The 27,313-nt window shown below is 37.1% G+C and overlaps 1 protein-coding gene across 1 annotated transcript in view; it reads left to right on the top strand.

Moving 5' to 3' along the window:
• LOC127503197 (collagen alpha-1(XXIII) chain) overlaps window positions 1-27,313 on the top strand; it is a 101,443-nt gene that overhangs the window by 20,480 nt on the left and 53,650 nt on the right. The gene's annotated exons all lie outside the window — the stretch shown is intronic.

Here is a 27,313-nt window from a genome sequence, read left to right as displayed (position 1 = left end):
ATACACAGTAGTCAAACACTGCTGCACATACCTCAACTACATGCTGGTAACACCTACACAATCTGTCATTTGGGTGAATGTGACTCCTCCTGTGCATCACATTCAAAAGCAGTGACAGCTGTGCGAAAGCACTCATGTTTCAGTCTCAGTTTTTGAGGTTGCTGCTGCCAGTTCGAGACAGTGATTGCTGGTTTGGTTGGAGCTTGATTGACTTCTCTACAGCTGATCCTCTGTCAAAACAGTGTGCTGTAGGGGTGAATGGAAGGTTACTATAGTCTCAGATAGGCTGTCAGTCTAATTTTTGTGCATATGCGATTGGAATCCGATCATATTTAGCAATTGTGAACAGCAAAAAAAATGAAATGCATGAAATGCAGTTTTTACAAATCCTTTTTTAGCTACATTTAAATGTGGTTTGATATCGTATTTAAATCACATTTCTGGAAATCCATTTCAGTCTGACCGCTCTGATCTGATTTTGCATGGTTTATGTCACTTTCTCACTTCACATAAAATGTATAAAATACCACATGTCAGACATTGCTATAGGAAACATCTGAAAGTCACTGCAGAAACAAGGTTGTGTTGTTGAGCTGGTCTAGCAGAAAATTACAATGCAATGGAGACATGTTTTGAGACCGGCGGAGATGACAGCATGGAAAAAAGCAGCGCAAACTAGCCTCCTATGTTTCTGCCGCTGCCTCGGAAGATGAAGTAGTCCAGCGCGGCGACTACATATCATGTTGTAAATAATACAACATCTGTATTGAAATCCCCTCCTTCATTGCCATAGAAACCAATGCAGATATTCTGCAAAAAGAAAGAGCCACGAGACACACAAATCAGAACAGTTGCAATACACAACGTGGACAGTAAATAATTTAGATCAGATTTTAATTATATACACACATATTCAGATTTGGACTGACAGTGTGAACATAGCCTATGAGTGTAATGTATGTTCTGTTTTGGTTTAGTTTCATTGTGTTTTGTTTCTGTTTTCCCTGCTCTGGTTTGCCTGTGTTCCCTAGTTAGCCTCCTTGGTTGTTAATCAGTTCTACACACCTGTTCTGTTTTATCTGGATTACTCTTCCCATGTATTTACCCCTGAGTTTCCTAAGTTCGTCTTAGTTTTACATGGTTGTGTTTATGTTTTTTTCCCCCTGTAATCTCCTGAGTATTCCTCGTGGGTTTAATAAAGACTGTTTTTGTTATCTACTCCTTTCGTCGTGCGCAACAGCCCCAATGTGACAATGAGAGGGTTTGGTGCTTTTTATAGATACTAGTGGTCTTGGGATGGCCTAGATGTTCCTAGATCAACATCTTTATCAACTAATCATATTTTAGCATTAGAGTTAGGGGCTTGAGCAACTTTCTTATTAACCATCATTTCCCACAGGTTAGGGCTATTTTTGTTTGATAGGATTTAGGGGCGAGTCGTTGACTCTTCAGTTAGTAAGGTTGACTGTTGATTATTTTTTTAACATTAATATCTTTAATGACTGTTTTAAAGCGAACACAAGTTTTCATAGAGGGACAGTCAATGCTGACAATCCAACTGCTGTTAGATTCAAACTTGTGCCTGCAAGTTGAAACATTTCATGAGGAGGAAAATAATAATCTTGATTATTCTGTTACAGCTTTGTTAAGAAATAAAAACATCTGCATGTAGTTTTGTGTAGAAAATAATAAGTATTTATACGTTGTAAAAAAATCCAGGGGTCCTTTGCAAGAGGATCATCCTATTTAAGGGTTCTTGGCATAATACAGTTTGAAAACCCCTAAGTGAGACTGTCAGCACACTAAAACCCTCTAAAGAAAGTTGCGTCTCTAATTTCAGCCCCTTTAAAGCACTGCCGCTACAGCCATCAAAGCACCACTTTGGTAACAAATCCACTGCCTTCAACAATCAATTTCAAGACAATTACTGTCAGACTTCAAATTGTCCTTCAAATGTTCCGGTTATTATGCGTAATCCATAGGTCACCAGTTTTTTGTAAGGACTATGCTAGTTCAGTGCAATCAACAGCACTTTTTTTTTTTTTTTTTTGGTGAATATATGTCAGATATCTTGAAGCTGCACTTACCATCTATGGGCCTGGTCACTTCATGCGTTTTTCTGATCGGATAGCTATCTGTATTGTTAAAGGGGTGGTTTACTTTTTTTTTTTTCTAGGCTTGATTGTGGTTATGTGTATATATTTTACCTTTATTCTACACCACTGTTTCCCTTCTCCTTAAAAACGCTCTGTTAAGTTCCTGGTTCTATGAAGCCCCTCCCTCAGAAATACGCAATGGGCTCAGGTTGGTTAGCTGGCCCAGTGTATTGTGATTCGCTGTCCAGAACACGTTGTCACGATTCACATTGTCCGGAAACGCCACGCCTCTTACCATTACGGGCAAAAGTCGCATGTGCTTTGGTGGAAATGTACATAATGGCGTCAATATTGCTGTATCAATTTGAGCCCGAATCAGACCCAGATAGCAGTAATGAAGAGGGTCAAGCAGAACCTCTGCAAGCATGGCTTTTAAAGGACGTTTATGAATGGTAAGTATTTTTGTTTGTATTTGTGTCGAAGTGTTTAGATATGCTGTCACTTGTAAATGTTACTGCTGTTTATGTTAGCTTTCGATATACGGTGTTATCCTGATTAAAGCTTTACTGTAGCTGAATACATGACTGAGTAGTAGCAGTATTGTAAATGTATTGTTTAATTTATAGTATGAACGAGCATGTGGGTGAACACAACATAAAAGCCGTAATGAAACAATGCTGTACGCTGATAACAGAAACGCCAACAAACACTAACAGAAGTTCGCTGGTGTGATTACATAGAAGTTTGTTGGTGTTTGTAGGCGTTTGTTGGAGAAGTATGAAATAGAATGTAAGCTAACTGGCTAGCGAAGCCAAACCGCGTTGGTCTTTGTTTACGTCCCAGAAACTGTATAACTTTATAAACAATGAAACTTACAGGTTGGGGCACATAAACAGCAGCTTTTGCTTTTAAAGTGTGAACTGCTTCATCTTTCAGTAATAGCCTTTGTGCAAATCCAGCATTGAACTCGTGTAGATTCTAGAAGCTGTCTTCAGTAAAATGTGCAGCACAGACAGCTAAATTAGCATTATAATTGTCAGGAACAGAATTAAACATAAATTTTAAACATTGTTCCCGAAGTCTAGCGTCGCTAGGAAGCCCAAACACAGAAGACTTGTTTGGACGCGACATGGCCTCGCCCACTTTGTTGCATGTTCCCGGAGGCAGTGTTTATGTTAATTGTAGGGTTTATGATGTCACCAGCCCAGGAAGAAGCTTGTTGTAGTCCAAAGCGGTCGTAATTGTAGGCATTAAACTGCTATAACTTTAAAAGACAATATCTCCATTTGCATTGACCTTTCAGTGCTGTAATTTTGCAGATACTGTTACAATTACACACTAACTAAAGTTAAAAAAGTGAAATCACAATGAACCACCCCTTTAAATCTCTTCCATTTACACTCTACCACATAAATGTTTCTCCATAAAATGAATATAAATCCGATCTTCAATTCCTGCGCTATATGCAAATTTAATGTAGTTCACATCAATGAAAGCAACAGATATGAGCTGCAATTTATTTATCATCAGCTAATTTCAAGATCAAACACAGCAATAGGAGAGAAAGCAGCATCGGCACTGGTAAGATCATTTAGGCCAAATCCACACAAAGCCAGAGCTTTCCTTATCCAATCTTTTTTTTTTCCCTCGTTAAAAATTCCATAAACTCGACGTCGGCTCAAGAAATATCTGCACACACATGAAACCACTGAAACTGACTCAAAACGATGTAGTATACATGCCAGACCAGTATGTGCCGCTGTAATTCTGCCAATAGAGATACACTAGAAACAGAGAAGAAGACTTGGAGCATGCGAGTCGAGGGGTCGAGACGTGGGGTGATGACATCATTGTTTCATAAAATATACGGATTGGCTGTACACACAAAAATGCAAGGGTGTTGTTTTCAGATTTATCCACTCTACTGATACGATACAAAATGTTTACGTATACAGCTAGACGTGTCTTGCAGCAGTTCATGCATCAGTTTGCTGAAGAGAGATGCGTGTTGTAGTAGCGCTGTCATATGTGACTTTTCGGAGCTGGTAGCCTAAAACTGTTACATGTTTATTTATTTTTTTACCATTTTGTGAGGAGTAAAATTTACATATGTGGCTTCAACAACCAGATGCATTTACACAGTTTTTGCACATTACACAGTTTCATCTGGAATGTGTCTCAAACCACCTCCTGAAGTGGTTTGAGTGATCGGAATTAAATCCTTCTCGAATGCACTTCGGAGAGCACTTGGTCTTTTCATGATCGGATAGCTATCTGATCAGAGAAAACGCATGAAGTGACCAGGTGTAAACAGGCCCTAAATACATAAAGACATGTGCCTAATCTAGTCTGGTGGTCATGGCCCGAAACCAACCCAATTATACAGGACTTCCTGAAAGTCACCATGAAATCAAAATGGACACTTCTTTTCTTTTCTTTTCTTTTCTTTTCTTTTCTTTTCTTTTCTTTTCTTTTCTTTCTTTCTTTTGCAGTATTGCAGTGTTTATTATGATTTATCTGTGCACATAATTTCTTCTTTTTTATTAGCCCCAATAAACATTAATCAAAATAACTTCCCCTCCATTTTGCATCATCATCTCTTCTCTTCTCTGATGATGTGTTTACTGGTGTGAGGGCGGGACAACCTGTCACTCACATGAGATCGACTAATAGCAAACCACAACCATCCAATCAATTCTCGATGGACAAAAGTCCCACCCTACATTTTTCTTGTTTGAGAAGCTGTTTCACTTGGATATACGTAGGGAAGAAAAGACTCAGAACCTGCATTTCATGCCTACTTTCAGGGTGCTTAGTTGGAGTTAATGTGTGTAAATCAACTCAATTGCATGGCATAACTATCTCAAATGAGTTCGGAATATGGAAATGTAAGCCGATTGAATGAAAAATGTATGCATTAGATATCACAATATCATATGAAATAGGCACCAATTCACCCAAAATGTAGAATAGTTATGCATTGCCATGAGAGTGAGTTGGCGTAGAAGATGTTCCTATATGATTAATTTAGTAAGAGTCAGTTTTGAAGTGATTTTTGTAAGGTAGTAAATGGTCCTGACCTTTCCTGAAGAAGTAAATACTGAGAAGGAATGTGGCCCTCCACCTGCATTACAAAAGCCAAACCTACCAACCGCAGTATGTGTGGAATGTGGGCCGTTTGCTACTTTGGACAGCTGCAACTGGGCAGCTCTGGTATTAAGTCCTGGCATGGCCAATAGATCAACGCCCTGCCCAGCGTGATGTTTATTCTCCGCAGGATAGCAGCACAGCACCTGCTGCACCATCACTGCATTGCTAGGGGCGTACCATTAAAGTATCTCTCTCTCACTTTCTCACTCTGAATCTCCAAGCAAAACAAGCTTAACTGCACAAATAAAAATAATTAGAGAGTTTTAATCACTCTAAATGTCCCAAAATACCTTCAAACACGATGATGTCATTAAGTAATTTTAAGAAGCTATTTGTTTCTCATTTCCCGATGTAAATGTAATTCATTATTCCCCCCCCCCCCCCCCCCCAAAGTGCACATGTTTTAGATGAGAAACACCTGTTATCCATTAGGCAGCATCAGTGAACTGTTTTTGGAATGCATTTTGGTAGCACTGAATATGAATTCAGTGCAAATTTTGCTTGTTTTTTTTTGTTTTTTTTTAAGAGTGATAATCTGATAATCGTTTTATGAATCTCACCAGATTTATTGCCCATCTGTTGTGCTCAGCTCCTCCACTGGCCTTGGAAGATGTAACCTACTGAGAATGTCAGTTCTTAGGGCCACATTTAATTCGCATCTTGCGTAATTCTCTTTTTGAGGCTTTGTTGGACTTTGGTCTTCAAGCTTCTGAGTCTTTTTTGAATTAAGCACAGTGTTTCCTGGATTATACTGACACACAAATAGTGATGCTGTACAGCTGGGACATAGACGCTTTTGTTCTCATCTGGTTAAAAATTACAAAAGACTATACAATGCTTTTCATTCTCATGTTTTTAGCTAAAACTCAGATATATCATATATTGTACTTATATTTCATTTATTATCATATCAAAATATTATGTCTGTATGTAGGCATATATAGTTAATGCATTAAAGGGTTAGTTCACCCAAAAATGAAATTTCTGTCATTAATTACTCACCCTCATGTCGTTCTACAGCCTTAAGACCTTCGTTCATCTTCGGAACACATATTAAGATATTTTTGATGAAACAGAGTTTTTTTTATCCTCCATTGAAAGCAACAAAATTACCACATTCATAGACGCGCTATGCAGTTTGCAGTGTTTTCAGCCACGTAATGTTTTTTTTTTAAGGTTTCAGACATTTAAATATGCATAAGCACCAGTAAAACAATACATTTAGAGTTTATAAAATACGCACTGATGTCAGACATCAGTGGAAGCAGCAATAACAATCCATTCAATTATAATTTGACATTTAACATTTAACATTTATTCATATCAGACACACATAATGGGCCTAAGTAACTATAAAGTTTACTCTATTATTCTTCCAGTTCACCAGCCACTCACTTGCATATATTTCACGAGACACTAATGAATGCTGTAAATCCGACTGAGAGGTCTCTGAACTGCGGGGCAAACTAAGATGCCGGCGTCCATCTCGCCTTATAGATAAAGATAAAGATCATTTATAAAGATTTTTAAGCAACAAAACACACTCACTTACACATATTTGAGAATCGGAATATCAGATAGTTGATGACATGGTAAGCAAGTTTGTGAATACTTTAAATAAAAAAGGAAAAACAAAATAATAGCGATACATCTGTCATAGTGTGATTCCTGTTGCATCTGCAGCCAATGAGCTTGATGCTCAACATGTAAATAGTTGGTCAGAGTGTTTCCTCTGAAACCCTCCACCTTCCCCAGCTCCACCTGTATTGATCTGCTATAGGTAAATATATATATATATATATATAGTTAATTAAATTTGTTAATTAAATTTAACTTCAAAATTTTACATCTGATGTTAAAATGTATGTTTTTATTATAATCTTTTAAATACTTTGGTCAGTTCAAGAACAATATGCAATTGTGTTATTTATTTGAAAGAATTAAAATAGCAGTTTCATGACTATCCTTGTATTGTTCAACTGCAGAGGTTGATATGGTATTTAGAAAGTAATTATTAATAAGTAATGCAATACTTTTTAGAGATAGTAGTTAGTAGTTAGTATAGTAATATAATACTCTGTTGAAAATGTAATATATATATATATATGGTTTTATATATATATATATATATATATATATATATATATGGTTTTATATATATATATATATATATATATATATATATATATGGTTTTATATATATATATATATATATATATATATATATATATATATGTAACAGCATGATTAACATATTAAAGATTTAAAGTTATGAACTTTAAAAATCTTATTTATTACAAAAAAAATGTAAAATATTATTTTTTTCTATGGCATTTCTATATTTAAAGTGCCTGAGTTAGGTTGAGCTGAATTGTTTTTAGAGGCATCAGGGGCACTTTGTGGGTCAGGCTTTGGCCCCTTTCCTGCCTCAGATCAGGGCACTGAACCCTCTGACCCCAGCCTTCCTACAGCCTGGGGAACAGAGAGAAGTCCAGCATGCCCAATTGAATCAAAGCATTTAGCAGCACTCTCTTTGAATCATTACCACTGCTGATTACTCCGCATAGACTTTAAGGTCCATGTCCACTGAGTTTACTTTTGTTTATACACAACACGTGTCCAGTTTCCGTCTTTGGTTGTAAAAGATCTAAATAAGACAGTTGTGGTGGGGAATAAACACAATATCAGCAGTTGCACGCTCTTGCTAGCGCTCATTAATTAGCGCTCATTCATTGTGATTACAGAGGGGAATGAGGCTGGTGGAGTCGGGCTGGGAAGTACAGCACAATTATGGGAAGCATTTCCTCCGTGTCTAATGGGACTCTAATAGCTGTGGATTACCGTAGGTTTGGAACTGGTAAAACGGCAGTGGTTTTCTAACACAGCCCCCAAAGGGACATCTGACTGGGCACTTAGGGCTCGGCCTGAACCAAAGAGGCGGTCGTGAGGTTACCTCAAGATCTGCTGCAGATGATTGGTCATTCTTGAGAGGGCGGGATGGGCTTAGGAATTGGAAAGCAGTGGCTCAGGATTTATGGTGCATGGTATATGCACTGACCTTCACTGTAATGGATTTTCACTCTGTGTTTAGGACGCATTAGAAAACGACAGACACAACAAATCCTGTCGGAGTGACTAAGTTGGATTTTTTGGAGTGTTTGCTATCCTGCATGCGTCTGTCCCTCATTATAGACATCCACACCCGCAGCAGTCACAGCCCAAATGTTTTCTTAGTTAAGAGAACTCAGGCAGAATAAACATTAACACAGTGGCTTTCTGCCCATCAGAGGACTGAGAGAAAGAAAGAAAACAAATAACTATCGCCATATGCACTCTTCCCGCACATATCCACCATAAACCCTCACTGAGAAGGTTAAACGTTTAACTGAGCAATGGAAGCCAACATACCCCTAAGATAATGATGGTGAGTGTAAACAAGGCACAAACCTTAAATAAACAACCAAAATACATACTTTATGAAAAAGCAGGAAATTTCTTTCTGACTAAACTGGAGTGGTTGGGTAATGTCCATGATAGGTTGGTTTCATATGGTTTTGAGAAACTTTTATACCAGTTTTAATTTAATGACTTAAAATGTAATACAGTAGCCTAATATTATCGATGCTTGTTTCCACCACGGAATAACATAATTTAAAGGACAATTGTGACATTTTATCTCACAATTATGTTTATATCTCACAATTGTGAGAAAAAAGTAAGAATTGCAAAAAAAAAAAAAATTCAGAATTAAGAGATATAAACTTCATAACACGCAATTGCGACTTTATATCACGCAATTATGACTATAACACGCAATTGTGTGCGGCACGCAATTGTGACTTTGTATCTAGCAATTATGACTTTATAACACATCTCGCAATTATGATTTTAACACGCAATTGCGACTTTATATCTCACAATTATGACTTTACAACACGCAATTGTGACTTTATATCTTGCAATTATGACTTTATAAAATGCAATTGTGACTTTATAAAATGCAATTGTGACTTTATATCTCGCAATTATGACTTTATGAAACGCAATTGTGACTTTATATTTAGCAATTATGACTTTATAACACATCTCGCAATTATGACTTTAACATGCAATTGCGACTTTATATCTTGCAATTATGATTTTATAAAATGCAATTGTGACTTTAAATCTTGCAATTATGACTTTATGAAACGCAATTGTGACTTTATATCTTGCAATTATGACTTTATAACACATCTCGCAATTATGACTTTAACACGCAATTGCGACTTTATATCTCACAATTATGACTTTACAACATGCAATTGTGACTTTATATCTTGCAATTATGACTATAAAATGCAATTGTGTCTTTATATCTCGCAATTATGACTTTATGAAACGCAATTGTGACTTTATACCTCGCAATTATGACTTTATAACACGCAATTGTGACTTTTTCTCACAATTATGACTTTATAACGCAATTGTGACTATATCTTGCAATTATGACTTTATAACGCAATTGTGACTATATCTTGCAATTATGACTTTATAACGCAATTGCGACTTTATATCTCGCAATTATGACTATAACGCAATTGCGACTTTATATCTCACAATTATGACTTTATAACATGCAATTGTGACTTTATATCTCGCAATTATGACTTTAGAACACAATTGTGACTATATCTCGCAATTATGACTTTAGAACGCAATTGCGACTTTATATCTCGCAATTATGACTTTAGAACGCAATTCTGAATTTATTAGACGTAAACTCTAATTTATTAGAAATACGTCATAATTGTGAGATAAAAAGTCGCAATTACCTTTTTTATTTTTTATTCAGTGGTGGAAACCAGCTTCCATATTATATAGTATGTAATATAAGTAAAAAGTAAAAAAGGTTTTAAAAAAAATAATAAAGCGTGAAGCAGTTTTGTTAAAAAACGTAAAAGAAATAATAATAACAAATATCATGCCAAACTACTTTTTTTTTCTGTTAATGAGGCTTTTTCTTCAGTTTGATATCAGAATAGCATCACTCTGTTTTACTTTATGCCCCTGAAAGAAAGATTAAAAATTAATTTTAGTGCAGAAATTAAAAATATGCTTATCATTAAAAATGTGTTTTCAAGTCATTATATTGTATGTATTGCATTTTTAATGTATTTTTGAATAAATTAATAGCACAAAAATGAACATCACATCATTGACCCTATAACAAGCATGGTATGAATTAGATTTGACTTGCCTCCTGATTCCAGCATGGATGCTCAGTGGAGCATGTGTTTTTAATTTATTCTCTTACAGGTCAGCAGTGTATCTGTCCTCAGTGCTAATTAGGTATGATTTGTGTGTTTTTTTGTGAGTGTGATCGGAGCTCTACTGTGTGGATTGGATTCAAGAACATTTTGCATGTTGCATCTCAGAATCATTGTGGTGCATTACTCATCCACAAGCATGAAGAAAGAGTTAGGAAGAGTGTGAAGGATGACAAGACAATCTAAAGAGAGAAATGCAGACAGACAGGCAGGAATGCCCCTCGCTGTGTCAGCGATGCTGAATTGTCCATACTCTTCAGGTGAAGTCTATGGTGTCCATTCATATATCACTGGATATAGCAGCATCAGTCCAGATGGATGTGGTTAGACGTCTGTAAAACTTCTGACCTTTCACTTTTCTTGACAGGTCACAGAAGGGGAAAAGGGTAAAATGAGGTGTTGTCATCAGAGGAGGAATTTGAAAAATCATGGCACCTTTTGTAATGTGCTTTTAATTCTAGCCCATTTTTTATATTCTACACTCTTGGTATTTTTTAATAAGCTCTGCATTCAAAGCTGCACTGAAGAGATTTCATTTGCAAACTAATTTTCTGAAGCTACATAATTCATCTTTTTGAAGTGCCAGTTACAGGTATAAACCCGGCAGGAGACCAGACTTTTATCTGTGTTTGACGTGGCAAATAGAGATGTCCGAGACTGAAAAGTTGGAGGGCAGGAGGTCCCGTGGATGCTAACTCTTATCCTCCACCTCTGTCTTTTCTCTGGAAGACATGTGGTACGAATCAGTGCGAGAGGAAACAAAGCGGTATGATGCACTAGGGGTCCTTGTCTGTAATAATTCAAAACTTATAAAAGATCATGGGCAAGGCATTGATTGCTTGGGAAAGGCTGGAGGAGGGACCATTAGCATGGCTTGGATCTTCTTTGAAGCTCAGCAAATTGTTTTTAGTTTTAGACTTGGGGGTAAATATCAAAGCATAAAGAGGATTGCTTTCTACCTTTCAAAAACAAATGCCATTTTTTACCGCATCTTTAACTGTAAAAATATTTACCACCAGATGAGCAGAGATTTGTCAGCAGAGAGGGTTAAGGCATCAAAGGGGCTTTCAAATAAGGACCAGTCAGGTCGGACGTCAAGGTAGAGCCTACATTTGTAACATTTCAAAACAATAAAATAAAACCATGCATCTCAATAAATTCCATCACGCCAATAAAACTATTCTCTCTTTTTTTTTATAGTTTGGTTTGATTTTTTTTTTTTTTTTATACATCTTTCAGATGCTAAATAATTCATGCAATCTAAAAAATGCTGGGTTAAAAATAACCCAAATAGGGTTAAATATGGATAAACCCAGTGATTGTTTATTGTTTGTTGTTAAATGTTTGACCCAACCTGCTTGGTAGTTTTATTTAACTCAAATATTTTAAAAAAAATGACTATATTGCTCACCTAAAATGAACCCAAAATAGGTTAGAAATGAACATTTATTAATATGTTGAATAAATGAACATTTAAAGTTTAATAAATAATAATTAAATAATAAACATTTATTAAATAGCTTATTAATAAATATTCACCCTTTGATTATTAATGTTGCCTCTATTAATTATGTCTGATTTTTAATTTCCAACCCATTTTTGGTTCATTTTATGCCAGCCATATAGTAATTTTTAAACAATAGTTGAGTTAAATAAAACTACCCGATCACTGTGTTTGTCCATATTTAACCCAATCTGGGTTGTTTTAAAGGGTTAGTTCACCTAAAAATTTAAAATTCTGTAATTTATTACTCACCCTCATGTCGTTCCACATATCTTCGTTCATCTTCGGAACACAAATTAAGATATTTTTGAAAAAAATCTGAAGGCTCAGTGACAGCCATTGACAGCAAGTTAATTTATTTCCTTTTTCAATGCCTAGAAAGGTACTAAAAACATATTTAGCTCATGTGACTACAGTGGTTCAACCTTAATAATATTATAAAGCGACGAGAATACTTTTTGTGCACTAGAAAAACAAAATAACGACTTTATTTCAACAATATCTAGTGATGGGCGATTTCAAAACACTGCTTCATGAAGCTTCGAAGCTTTACGAATCTTTTGTTTCGAATCAGTGGTTTGGAGCATGTATCAAACTGCCAAAGTCATGTGATTTCAGTAAATGAGGCTTCGTTATGTCGTAAGGGTTTCGAAATGTCAAAGGTTCACGTGACTTTGGCAGTCTTTTTTTTTTTTTTTTTGCCGCACAAAAATTATTCTCGTCACTTCATAATATTAAGGTTGAACCACTGTACTCACATGAACTGTTTTAAATATGTTTTTAGTACCTTTCTGGACATTGAAAAAGGAAATTAACTTTATGTCAGTTGAGGCCTCACTGAGCCATCAAATTTTATCAAAAATATCTTAATTTGTGTTCAGAAGATGAACGAAGGTCTTACGGGTGTGGAACGACATGAGGGTGAGTAATTAATGACAGAATTTACATTTTTGGGTGAACTAACCCTTTAACCCTCTTTTTTAGAGTGTACTGGTCAATTTTTGAACAATTTAAAGATTTCACAGATCAAAAAAGTAGCATCAGTGTCTGTCGTTTTGGTGCTTTTTTTAATACTCGTGAACAGTTAATACTTTTCTTCAGAGTATATTATGCTCACAAAGGCTGCATTTATTTAATCAAAAATACAGTTAAAACTGTATATTTTGAAAAAAAAGTATTACATTTTAAAATATCTGTTTTCTATTTGAATATTTTTAAAGTGTAATTTGTTTTATGATGGCAAAGCTGAATTTCCAGCATCAATACTCCAGTCTTCAGTGTCACAAGATCCTTCAGAAATCATTCTAATATGCTGATTTGCTGCTCAAGAAACATTTTTATTATTATCAATGTTGAAAACTACGGAGCCCCGGACATGACATGCAGGAAAAAAAATAGTAGGCTAAATCGTGCGCACGATTTATTAATTCGTTCCCTCGAAATAGTAAATCGTGCGCACAATTTAATTTTTTTTCTTGCATGTCATGTGCGGGGCTCTGTAGAAAACAGGTGTGCTGCTTAATATTTTTGTGAAAACTGTCACTTTTGATCAATTTAATATAATTGTATAATATTGTATAATTAAAAAAATAATTTCTTTAAAAAATCTCTCTATTGACTGTGGTTGAAACAAAACCAGTGGCATTTGTGGCACAGAACCTTTAATTGTTTTCATAGGCAGAAACATGGACAGCTTCCCTAGTTAAAAATGTACCTTTAACAGAACGTTAATAATCAGAAAGTCAGTCTGTACATGTTTGTGTCTCTACATTCACAACACACTAAACGACCCATGGAGAATGTTGTCATAGTCAGAGCAAACATGTCGTTCTGATCATATTTCATTTGCTGTTAGGAAAACAATTTGGCAGGGATGTTACAACATGGCCTTGATCTCATTGTAATTAATCACACATCCTGTCACACAGCGTCAGTGAGTCAGTCAACACTTTTATTTAGGAGATGGCTTCTTGGCTCGAGCTGCTAAACAAGGGCATACCTAAATAAGAGCAGTGATCCAGCTGTGAAAGTTCCTCTTGAAATGATGCCACTGCACACTGTGGGAAAGTATCTGCTGAGAAGAGGTCTATTCCAACATCGCGACACGCCAGAGGCATTTACTATCTCCCAATAGCTTCAGCTTGTGCTGCCGACTGACAGCAGATGATAAAATCCTTTTTATCAGGCATTAATCAGTATTTGACATTGGATATTGTTGTGGGATGGCCTAAATATGTTACTACTTCTCATTTTAGCAGAATGTATATTCATTTTTTTTGTAAATTGCCACATCATGTTTTTCAAGGATGAACATATGTTTTTGCTGTTCAGTGTTTTGTTTTATTAATCAGAAATCCATCACTGTGGATTTTAGCTGAGGCGTTTCGGACCATTTAAAACGCTGCAGAGAGGCTATTGACACAGGCTATGATGCACTCACATCCACAGCTGATTCTTTTCCCATTGGAAATGCAGTAGTAAATATATACATGATAGTAAAGACTTGTAAAATGTTACACAAAAATTCTATTTCAAATAAATGCTGAACTTTTGAATCCTAAAAAATGTGTCGTTTCCTCAAAAATATCAAGCAGCACAATTGTTTCCAACATTGATAATAATAAGATATGTTTCTTGAGCAGCAAATCAGCATATTAGAATAATTTCTGAAGGATCATGTAACGCTGAAGATTGGAGTAATGATGCTGAAAAATCAGCTGTGCCATCATAAAACCAAATACATTTTAACATACATTATATTGCCAAAAGTATTGGGACACCCCTCCAAATCATTGAATTCAGGTGTTCCAATCACTTCCATGGCCACAGGTGTATAAAATCAAGCACCTAGGCATGCAGACTGCTTCTATAAACATTTGTGAAAGAATGGGTCACTCTCAGGAGCTCAGTGAATTCAAGCGTGGTACCGTGATAGGTTTCCACCTGTGCAATAAGTCCATTTGTGAAATTTCATCACTACCAAATATTCCACGGTCAACTGTTAGTGGTATCATAACGAAGTGGAAGCAATTGGGAACAAGAGAAACTCAGCCACGAAGTGGTAGGCCACGCAAAATCACAGAGCGGGGTCAGCGCATGCTGAGGCGCACAGTGCGCAGAAGTCGCCAACTTTCTGCAGAGTCAATAGCTACAGACCTCCAAACTTCGTGTGGCCTTCAGATTAGCTCAAGAACAGTGCATAGAGAGCTTCATGGAATGGGTTTCCATGGCCGAGCAGCTGCATCCAAGCCTTACATCACCAAGTGCAATGCAAAGCGTCGGATGCAGTGGTGTAAAGCACGCCGCCACTGGACACTAAAGCAGTGAAGACGTGTTCTCTGGAGTGACGAATCACGCTTCTCTGTCTGGCAATCCGATGAACGAGTCTGGCTTTGGCAGTTGCCAGGAGAACGGTGCTTGCCTGACTGCATTGTGTCAAGTGTTTGGTGAAGGGGGGATTATGGTGTGGGGTTGTTTTTCAGTGGTTGGGCTTGGCCCCTTAGTTCCAGTGAAAGGAACTCTTAATGCTTCAGCATACCAAGACATTTTGGACAATTTCATGCTCCCAACTTTGTGGGAACAGTTTGGGGATGGCCCCTTCCTGTTCCAACATGACAGGTCCATGGTCCATATAGACATGGATGAGCGAGTTTGGTGTGGAGGAACTTGAGTCCTGACCTCAACCCAACAGAACACCTTTGGGATGAATTAGAGTGGAGACTGAGAGCCAGGCCTTCTCGTCCAACATCACTGCCTGACCTCACACATGCACTTCTAGAAGAATGGTCAAAAATTCCCATAAACACACTCCTAAACCTTGTGGAAAGCCTTCCCAGATGAGTTGAAGCTGTTATAGCTGCAAAGGGTGGGCCAGCTCAATATTAAACCCTACGGATTAAGAATGGGATGTCATTAAAGTTCATGTGCACATAAAGGCAGGTGTCCCAAAACTTTTGGCAATATAGTGTATATTAAAATGTAAAAAACAGATATTTTAAATTGTTTAAATTTAAACATTAAAAATCTTACTGACCCCTAACTTTTGAACGGTAGTGTACATATTACAGTTTTCGCTCACACACAAAACAGACGCACACATTTTGACTAATACATACACATTAACACAGCATTTAACACTTGACCATTGTTGACAATCTACGTCTAAACAGTGCTTAGGTTATCTAACGGCTCATAAGAGATGACAAATGATACACCAGAAGAGTGTGTTGTGTGTGGCTAAGACACACTGGAAAGGAATCTCACACTAAACAGCTAGACTGATTATGTATGTATTACCTCGACTGTGGTGTGTTTGATAGTTCTGAAGAAGCTTAGTAGTTTGACCCTAAAGTTTACAAATGCTGCACCACAATTTGGATAATGTTTGGTTTAGATTAGACTAGCTTTGCTTTAGCCAGATTTTACATTGGATATTAAGTGATCAAAGCCAGTACCAGAATCAGTAACAAAAATGTTACGGATGCTACCAGGGCTGGACATTAACACCCACCAACCCTCCAAATGCTGATGGATTTCAGCAGTGGCGTGTAACGCAGTCACTTCTACTTGCCACTTTGGCTGGTTGAATTTTGTATATAATATATACATTTTTCAATTGTAGTCTTTTAAAAAGGCATCTGAAATAATAAACTATGCAATCTAGTGTTGTTAATAATATAGATTTGTCAATACAAAGCTGCCTCTCAGTACTATATTGAGTTATTTTTAGCTGCTTATTGCACTTAAAGGATTAGTTTACTTTCAAATGAAATCACCCCAAGCTTTACTAACCCTCAAGCTATCCTAGGTGTTAGGGTTGAGTTGTGTTGGTTTGGGTGTTTTTGTTTCTTTCCTTTGTTGCAGGTCTTGTGATTAGGGCGTGAATTGAGCGCACCTGTTGCTTGTCATGGGTCTTATTTAAACATGGTATAAGAGTTTGTCAAGGCAGCTGCTCAGCTCTTGCTTGGGGGCAGTTTGCCAGGACCGTGCTCTAATGTTGTGCTGTTTGTGTTTTGTTTTGCTTCCATTCACTTGCACTGACAACATTTCATTTGGTGCATCCATTCACGTGCAATACATACTGATTGACTCTACTGATACTGACTTTTTGATTGTTATTTTGGTTATTAAATATTATGTTTGAATTTATTCCGCTGGGTTGTCTCCCTTAATGTTACATCTCTGAGCTAGGTATAACATATGAGGGCTCGTCCAATTTAATTTTGGTTGATTTGACGTTATTCTTTAATTAATTATGTGGAGAGACAGAGTGGAAGATTTGTTTAGAGTGTCGGTTCGTATTTTTAGTCAGCTCTGGAAAAGGTAAGTTCTTAGGGTTTAAAACTGTGTGATTGTATACTCCCCAGTTAGGCTGTAGCAACGCTTTGCGTTGTTTTTTGTTTTAGTTTATTATTGTGTATCTCCTGGGTCGAGTGCACTGCCGTGCAGTTCTGAACTGTATATGACTTTCTTTTTTCTGATGTACACAGTCGGAGAAATATTAATAAATATCCTGACGCATCCAAACTTTATAATGGCAGTAGGTGAGGATCAACAAGTATGAGCTGAAGAAAGTGTCTCCATCCACATCCATCCATCATAAACATACTCCACACGGCTCCAGGGGGTTAATAAAGGCCTTCTGAAGTGAAAAGATGCGTTTGCGTAAAAAAAAAATCAGTATTTACCAAGTTATGAAGTAAAATATCTAGCTTCCACCAGACCTCCTTCCGTATTCAAATTACGAAAAACAAGGAACTGTTAAGCTGTTAAGCTCAGTTAAGCTTTTCCATAAGTTGAATATGGAAGGCATTGGACGTAGCATAAGGGTTTTGAACTGCAAGAGTTTTACACTTTCTTCGTAAGTAGAATATGGAAGGTGGTCTGGCGGAAGCTAGATATTTTACTTCATAACTTGTTAAATATGATTTTTCTTTTTTTTACACAAACGGATCGCTTCGCTTCAAAAGGCCTTTATTAACCCCCCGGAGCCGTGTGGAATATGTTTAAGATGGATGGATGTGGATGGAGACACTTTCTTCAGCTTATACTCATTGATCATATACTGCCATTATAAATCTTGGATATTTATTAATATTTCTCCGATTGTGTTCATCAGAAAGAAGAAAGTCATATACAGCTTGGGGTAATTTTCATTTGAAAGTGATCTAATCCTTTAAAAAGTCAAATACACAAAATAATGTCAAAATGCCGGTCTTGGAGAGTAGTCACGTAAACACAGTCAGTTATTTTTTAAGTGAACACAAACAGTTGGTCAAGAAAACACTGTATAATGGATCCATGCGTCAGGTCTTAAAGTGACAGAAGCCTAAAATGCCTGCTGTAAAATTATGAGATAATATTAAAAAATATCTATATGGCAGTTTTTCCCCATGGTATCGATGTCAAAATTGTGGCCAGTGAAAATGCTGAGTGGCTAGTAACTTTGTAAAACTACAATTAGTCTTTTTTTTTTTTTTTTTTTTTTTTAAATTATTCACGTTTTTAAAGATTAACTTGAAGTGAGTGTTAAATGACAAAAAAAAAAAAAGATCTAAAAATATACAATATATATTATGAATATAGAAATGTAATTTACCAGCCTAACACGAGAACAACAGCTAAAGATATGGAATATGTTTTTTCTCAGAACAGACCTGCAAGGCATTTTGGGTTGAAATCCACCAGTGGAATAGACTATAGCAGGGGTGGGAAACTCATTTGGTGTAGGAGGCCACATTGGCCAGAATATTGCATCAGGTGGGCTGAGAACAATCAAAACAGTTAAAATTGATTTCAACACTTTATTTTTCACCCAAAATTAAATTCTGAGGTAGATTTACATATGATAATAGTCAGTTGTAGGTTCCCACAGCTAACTCACAACATGGAATATAGAATTGATACAAGAGAAAAAAGTACTTTATTCTCAATTTTAAGGAAAACAGTGAGATAGCAGCAGATGCACAATGGGTAAACAATGAGAAACAAACAGAGATTATCAGACAAATGTTATTGAATGAGTATACAAGACATTAAGTCCTTTTGTCAAAAATGTAGTAACAAACAAACAAAATATTATAACAGATTGCAGACATTCTGAATATCAACAACAGAGTGAATATCTGTTCCTGCACTTGCTGGGAGCACAAAACATTTTTTGAATACCTTTTAAATTAATTTATTTTTTATTTCCCCGAATAAGTATTCTGCTCTCCATTTTTTTTTCTTCAAATATATGCATTCTGAATCCACCTTCCATTCCTTTGAAAGATTTTTTTTTTTCTCAGAGTACAAAATTATGATGCATAACCATTACTTGGTTACTAGTAAGCTACAGGCCCATATGCATTTAATCTCATAGGTCACACACTGAACCAGAAGTGCCGTAATGCATCTAAGACAGCACACAGGTATCGCACACAGAGCGCATCATTCTGTACTTGTGCACTCAAGTTCAGGGTGGCAGTCCAAAAGTTCCCTTCAAGAAAGAACAAAGCAGCATTGATGAGTTTGAAGTTGAGTGTGTATGAAAAAATGCTGCAGTAGCCCATATGGAAATATCAGAAAGGGAGATGTATATGCAATGTCCTTACATGTGGCGCTTTTTTAAGCTGTCAACAAAATAGATCTGTTACTGAAAAATGTCTATAGGTATCTTGCATCCTATTGTCAGCATGTACATAAACATTAACATGAGTCTCACGGCAGGATTCTGAAGACATAGAATGAAATTTAGACTTTTAAAGACATGACATGGCGCGGTGTAGTACCTTAACAATGCCAACAAGAGGACCTCTCAAGTCAAGTCACCTTTATTTATATAGCGCTTTTTACTATGCAGATTGTATCAAAGCAGCTTTACAGTTATAACTAGTATATAATTTTGGCTGCACAGCAGCTCTTAAAGAAAATGGTGTCATCATCCAGCTTAAGTAAATTCACTATTAATTGATTCCGTTGTAAGAATCAATAGTTATTAATTTAGTTAATTTATCTATATCAGCACTAGAGTAAACAGTGATGTCATCATCCAGCTCAGTTCAGTTCGCATACAAGGGTGTCGATGCAGGCAGATCAAAACACTGTTGAATATCAAATGTCAAGTGTCCCCAACTAAGCAAGCCAAAGGTGACGGCGACAAGGAGCCCAAACTCCAACAGGTGTCAAACAGGTGTTAAAATTGAGAAAAAAAACTTGGGAGAAACTAGGCTCAGTCGGGGGGCCAGTTCTCCTCTGGCCAACAGCGAACAGTGCATGATTATGATTCAGGCAGCTTTCATCCCGATTGGGATCGCAACAGTCAAAGTATTTAGTGGATATGCAACTTAATCTGTGTGTGGGTAATTCTGCAACTGCATTAGATTTAATTTACTTGGCCTGTAGGCCGCATAGAATGATCAGGTGGGCTGTAACATACCCCTGCAGGCTGCATGTTTTGCACCCCTGGACTACAATATGAGGTTGTGCTGTCTGTGGCGAATTACTTTAATGGGAAATGCTGGTAGCATGTTTTGGACTTTATGTTGTAGGGTACAAGGGGGCTAAAGGCACACCAGGGTAAAAGGCGCATTTGATTTTATTTTCCTCTAAACCACTAGATGGCACAAAAACTTGCCTGCAAAACTTTTCAAAACATCTGCTTTTCATGATGCATGTGGCAAAATTTGGCTGATCTGTTGATTCTATGCTAATTTGATCTAATATTTGATGTTTTTTAAAATGTAGTTTTAAGTAGCAAATGAGCATCGAGAATTATTGAATCTATTTTGAGACAAAGGTCTTGTTAATGATTTTCAGCTTTGTTCAAGGCAATTAAAGCAGCAGTTTTTCAATAACGGAAGAATATGTAAAATTATGGTATTTGGGGTAAAAAAGCACCCCTGTTGTTGGGGCGAAAGGCACAATAATTAACATAATAATAAATAGCTGGATAACTTTTCCATTTATTGACAGGACATGGTTAGATTCAGATGGTAAATATCATATACTAAGTTGGGTGTCCAGCTTTGAGATAATAATCACCATATTTATAATGAAACCATCATATTCAAAAATATGATATTGATCATATCATATATAATAAAATATAATTTATTGTTACTACTGTATATATTAAATTATTTTGGAATCTTCTTCAGTGCTTTCAGAATCTTTACTTTTTAAAATAATTTTGTTTCTTTATTTTTTTTTAAATATATTTTTATATTAACATTTTAATGACAGTATATTTATTGAACAAAAATGAATACTTTTATTTATCAAAATAAACAGGAAATAGTACAAACTTTGCTAAAGTGATTGTTTTGAACAAGCATTAACTTATACACTCTGGGAGTAGTGAAAAGCACATTTTTCTTAGGGTGTGCATTTAGCCCCGTTGTACCCTATATAAAGACATTAAACTTCGGTCTTGTGAAACTGAGAACGTCCTGCACTCCGTCTCTTCACAGTTTCTCAATGCACAGAAGTGTTCTCCGCTGTGATGTAAACAGAGAAATGAGAGAGAAAGAGAGACAGATAAGAACAATGCAAAAACACATCAGAGGTCACAAACTAGGGCCAAGCACTATGTAATCCTTTAGATTTATAGTTATGTCGTGTTGTATTTGGTGTAAAAGACTGTTTTTATGGGAAAGAAGGCAGCACAAACATGATCAGACATCAACTTTGACAATCCTCACGGTTTACGTGATAAGACACATTGCACGAGAAAACAGGTGACCTGTGGAGTCTGTGTCAGCCCAGCTGAGTGATGTGGAAAGCTTCATTTATACACTGTCATTCCCATTTTTCATATAGCGTGTTTTTCCATCTGGAAGGCTGTGACACAGCTCCTCTCCAGGACTCCCGGGGACTGAGCATGAGTTAATCTCCCAGGGATTCACTGTAATTTCCTCCACGGACCCCGTGGCATCAGTCCTGGCTGCTTTCTCTGTCAACATTGACTCGGTCCAGTGGGAAATCAAGAAATCCAAAATAAAAAAGACAATCCTTTATTACATGTCCAACCCATTGAGCGAGGCTCTTCCTTCTCCCCGGCATGTCGTGGATGAGAGATGATATCTGGCATGCCTCCTGACCGAATGAGCGATAAGGGTTACTTTTTCTCATTAGATCTCATTCCAGTGAAGATGGGTTATACATGGCCATTACTTAAAACAGCTCATGTGTTATTGCTGTAGGAAAATACACAAGCTGTTTTTTAAGAAGAATGGATCCCCTGAGGTGCAGTCGTTGAATGAGGAGGGGATGCTTACAGTTATTGGTCCACAGCCATTCTTCAAGAGGGGAGAACTTTGTTTTTCTGACTTCTGACTCCTATTCCCCTTTTGTGACTCAGTGCAATGCAGTTGAGAGCAAACACAGAGTCGCTGTGGTCTCTCAACCGAACTGGAACAGCAAAACATGGGTCATAACACGAGCATGAATTCCGGCACACCTATTTAAAAAAGTTTTGATCATTTAAATAAGTGAGGAGTATTTAGGAGACTTTCATTCACTATGAAATAATACAGAAAGAAAATAGTAATGGTTTTGAATTGGCAGATTTTCCAATTCGACTCTTTCAGTAAGTAAGATTTGATTAAATTTATTCACGTTATTTATTCAGATATAATGCCCATTTGGTGACACTTTATTATAAATATTGCAGGTGTAACCCCTCCTGTTCGAGCCACCCGCTCTAAAGGGGGTCGCACACAGGACACGAAGCTCAGCGCCGCACCGTGTCGCATCTCGGACAACTCACAGGTATCGCACACCGGCCGCGAACATTATACACGCGCAAGCTCAATTTTGAATCAACTCCTGATAGAAGAGCTGCATGATGGGTGAGTTTTAAGTCGGCGGGGAAACGTTACATATGCCTATGCTTTAATATTTCGCACTGAGGTTAGTGTACATGGAAAAATGGCACAACAGAGCAAAATGAAAGAAAAAGCTACATTTATTATACATTTTTAGACTTTAATCAAGCTGTTAAACTAAGAATGTAAAACTGATGTATCTTGCAGCACAGGGTGAAGTCAGTATGTACATTAACGACGATTTGAGAGAAATATAATATAAATTTAATGTAAAACAATGTACATGGCGCTCTGTGGCGCGGCAGGATTTTGAACAACTTCCTGAGTCGTAGCTGGGCACCGCGGACAGGCTCCGAATGTCGCCGCCGGTGTGTGTACACTCATTGAAAACAATGCGTTTGAATTTTAAAGACGTGGCGTGTCCCCTTAAGTGGGACTCGAACCCGGGTCTGCCGGCATGGGAGTCGGGCGCTCTAACAAGAGACCACGGTCTTAGCGTCAGCCGCTAAAGCGCCTCTTGAGATAAGGGGAGTGAAGTTTATTCACACAGCTCTTACTAGCTGGCCTCCATTACACTCACCCCCTAAACCTCACTCCCATCCGGGTCACGGCACCAAATGCAACCGGTTCTACTGACCCGCTCTGAGCGGGACTCGGACATCGGTCTTCGGCGTGGGAGTCGGGCGCTCTAACAAGGAGGCTAAAGACTGCAGCCTCTAGCGTCAGTTGATAGAGTGCCTCTTGGGATCAGGGGAGTGAGGTTTACACAAACAGCTCTTACTGGCCAAGGGCAAGTACACTGGCAAAAAAGGTCTATTGTCAAAAAAGTCTAGCACAGCTCACACAGAAGTCACTTTCAAACCATGCAGCTTTCTGTTGGTCAACGTGACAAATCCGAGTGATCAACTTGAACCCGTTGCCAAATCTGTGAATCTGAACTCTTTCACACTAACGCGAAATTCCAGATCATGTTGATTCTTATTGAAATTACTGGTTTTCCCCCACAAACATTTGCAGAACAGCGGTAAATGTGACCTCACGTTACCCATCTTTGAGAACTAGTCATTAAAAGAGCCAACTCATAAGAGTCATTTGGTACAGGAATCAGGCCACATTGGTCACTTTGTATGTTTTTGATTCACTCAAAAAGTTTTGTAAGAGTCATTTGTGCATGAATTGGACTGTATGTTTGTGTTTTATGTATGTTTTTGCTTACAGCGACAACTGTTATTGTTAACTTCTTATTGGTCGCTGAAGGCATAACCAAATTAGGTCAAATATTTAATAAACGAGGGTAAAGGATTTATATGGCCGACAGGAGTTTCAGTTTTAGAGAAATTTGCTGAGCTTTCTGCAGTCGCGGACTCGATGTGGGGTCTGTTTATGACTCACTTCTTCGCATCCATTGCCATCTCCAGTTTAAACCACTACACCACACTGTCTGTTTGATATCAGACTCATTGTATGGTCTCTTTCTTTTACTTAGAGTGACTTTTTAGGCTTTTTAGAAACATTGACCTTTTCAGAATGCAACATGAAAAATAGCAGTGAAGAATGCATCTATTATTGCCTGGCCAAACTCTTCATAGCTTCCCTCCCTCACTGCAGTCAACCCCAAATGATGAACTCTCGAAGATAAATATATACTGTTAGTCACAAAGACTTATTATTTTCAACGTTTTTCTACCAGTGACTCGCCTTGTCAGGATTCATCACGGACCACAGGCACCACAAGAGTCATCTCTTCTAATAGTCTGACCATGGGCTTATGTAATAATGATATGCTGTAAAGAAAAACGGGCCCTGCTTTCTGTTATGATAAGCAATCTGGGGAACAGACCATTTTAGTTGTGATCTCCAATTCAATGGGCTCTGAGAAACCAAACACATCTATTTTTAATCTTGAATTCCCCACTTCAGAATGTGCAAATTTTCCTCTCTGTGTTTGAGACCCTGCTGGAGCCCAGCAGAGACGGGCTGACTGGGGAATTTGTGTGAAGCTACACTTTCTGCTAATGCTCATTGTTGAGCCTGCAGTGTCTCATGTGTGGCCGGCCGGACGGCGGGGTGGTGAGTGAAGCCAGCGGTGGGTTTTTTTGTGTGGAGGTACAACTAGAGAGCAGAGGTCAGCCATGAATGACCCTGACGAAGACCAGTACAGCTGAACGTTTTGCTACTAAATTCTGGCTGTATAAATCACCTGCACTTGCTGGACACTTAACGTGAAGATGGCAGTCCTGGGTCTCACCTCTGACCTGAGTGGTTGGGAAAGTTATGAGGAAGGAAACTGACTTACCGACTGATTCAGAGATTTAGTGAAGGTTGATATTTGTGACTTGTTATAGCACAAATTTCTGCATTATATGTGCAAAACTACCCCAGTGAAAAATACATTTATTTCATACTAAGTATACTACAAATCCATCAACATACTGTATTTACTGACATATCGCTTGAGACTTAATGATATAAATATTATAATTCAACTTTATTTGGAGTACCTCTTTATTGCACAATGCACATTTCTTAATACTATGCCTTTAATATCACTTTTTATTATTACAAATTGTAAAAATATTTCTGTTTTTACTGTATTTTTGATCAAATAAATGAGACTTGGTGAGTATGAGACTTTTTTTCAAAAACAGTAAAAAAATAAAATAAAATAAAAAAATACAGACCCCAAACTTTTGATCAATAGTGTACAATACGAAAATGGATATTCATTTTGAGATTCCCCCAAAATTGCAATTAATAGTGTTATTTAATAATTAGTTTTTGTTGTTGTTGTTGTTGTTGTTGTTGTTTTGAAGATTACCTTTAAGTGAGTGTTAGATGGCAGCAAAGGTCATTAAATGTAAAAATAGGGGAAATGAGCATGAACAATTAAATAACCAATATGTTAACCAATATAGTACATAGAGTATACATATGCACATATATTACACCCAACAGATGTGGGCACTACTTTGAGTGATTCGCTATGGCTTGTTAGTGGAGGACCAGTGATCTTTTTGCTCTCCCAAGGAGCATCTCTGTCATTCAACCTCTCAGATCTCTGGTCAGGAGGTACAGAGGTCATGACCCTGCCAGGAATGGGTGCTGGGAGAAGGTCTTTGTGTCAGCAGAGGTGAGAGGATATCAGAGCCGATGACTGACAGACTTATCCAGGGCCTTACAGCTCTGACACATACAAACACAAACAGGAAGAGCTTGATGTGTATTAACTGAAATGAGTTGTGACTAATTAGAGGAGGACTAGTAGTTTAACACATATGAGATATGACCTATGCAAAAAGGCCTAGAAACAACAGATGATATACCTAAACATCACCAAAAGTCCAATTGAAGTAATGAATCTATAAGGAACACCTTTACACAGTATCCACAAAATTATACTGTGATGATCTGCCAATTTATTTTTATTTAGAGGTTTTGTTGATTCTTTAATTGTTCAGATGCCAAAAGTGTACATTACAAATAATTTAGAATATTTAATATGTTTGTGTCATTCAGGCACAAACACATTGTATGCACCCTTAGAGTGATTTAAAGAGGTTTGAAAATCAGATACTTGTGCATAATTGTTTTTAATTCTCAGAGGAATCTTTTGATTTCAGTTACATTGAGTCCTGTTTTTGACACAATCTGCTCTCAATTATTCTGCCCAGAGTTTAATAGACACTTCAAAAACTCTCCCCTCTCAGCTTGTTAACATCTACCACAACATCTTTGGTTCACAAAGAAGGGGCAAACCAATGAGGACATTTTATTTGGATTAAAGTGCAGTTCATTTTTATGACATTTATTACACAATGTCAGATTATTATTATTATTTTATTGTAAATGTTGTATTGTAAAATTTTAGTGTAAATGATTATATTTCTTAAAATTATTAAATGGATGCTGCCTTATTGGGAGAATAAAAACCCTCCCTACACCTTCCCCTAACCCTACCCAATAAACACTTTTCATTTTTAGAACAGTATTTTAGAACATCATTCCACTTTTAGAACATTATTTTAATTTTTATTAAAAATAAATGCGAGCTCGGCAAAAGGCCGATTCGAACCCGCGTCGATGGCGTTAAAAACCAGGTCTGCAAGCCTTACTCACTACTGCTGCGCCACTGAAGATGATGATCCACAGGTGTCTTTTTTAAAACTTGAGTGGCCCAACCCGACATTGGTGGGCAGGGCTAGTGTAAATAGCGTTTGCCAACAAGGGACGCTATTTGCACTTAGTGTAAATAGACACTCCGGTTTTTTCTTTTTTTTTGCGTCGTGCTTGGTTACACTTGTAAAATATTTGTAAAATACTTGCATACTTGTAAAAAGAGTACATTTAAAATATATTCACTTTATATAATATTGAATAACTCACTACAGTTCAAATTATAAAGTGCTTTACTTGTGCTTCTATATTTTAATCAACACGCATGACAAA

Source organism: Ctenopharyngodon idella, chromosome 21 (genome assembly GCF_019924925.1).
Source record: "Ctenopharyngodon idella isolate HZGC_01 chromosome 21, HZGC01, whole genome shotgun sequence".
NCBI classification, from domain to species: Eukaryota; Metazoa; Chordata; class Actinopteri; order Cypriniformes; family Xenocyprididae; genus Ctenopharyngodon; species Ctenopharyngodon idella.
Note: the sequence above shows the minus strand (reverse complement) of the source record. Positions and strands in the feature narration are given on the sequence as shown.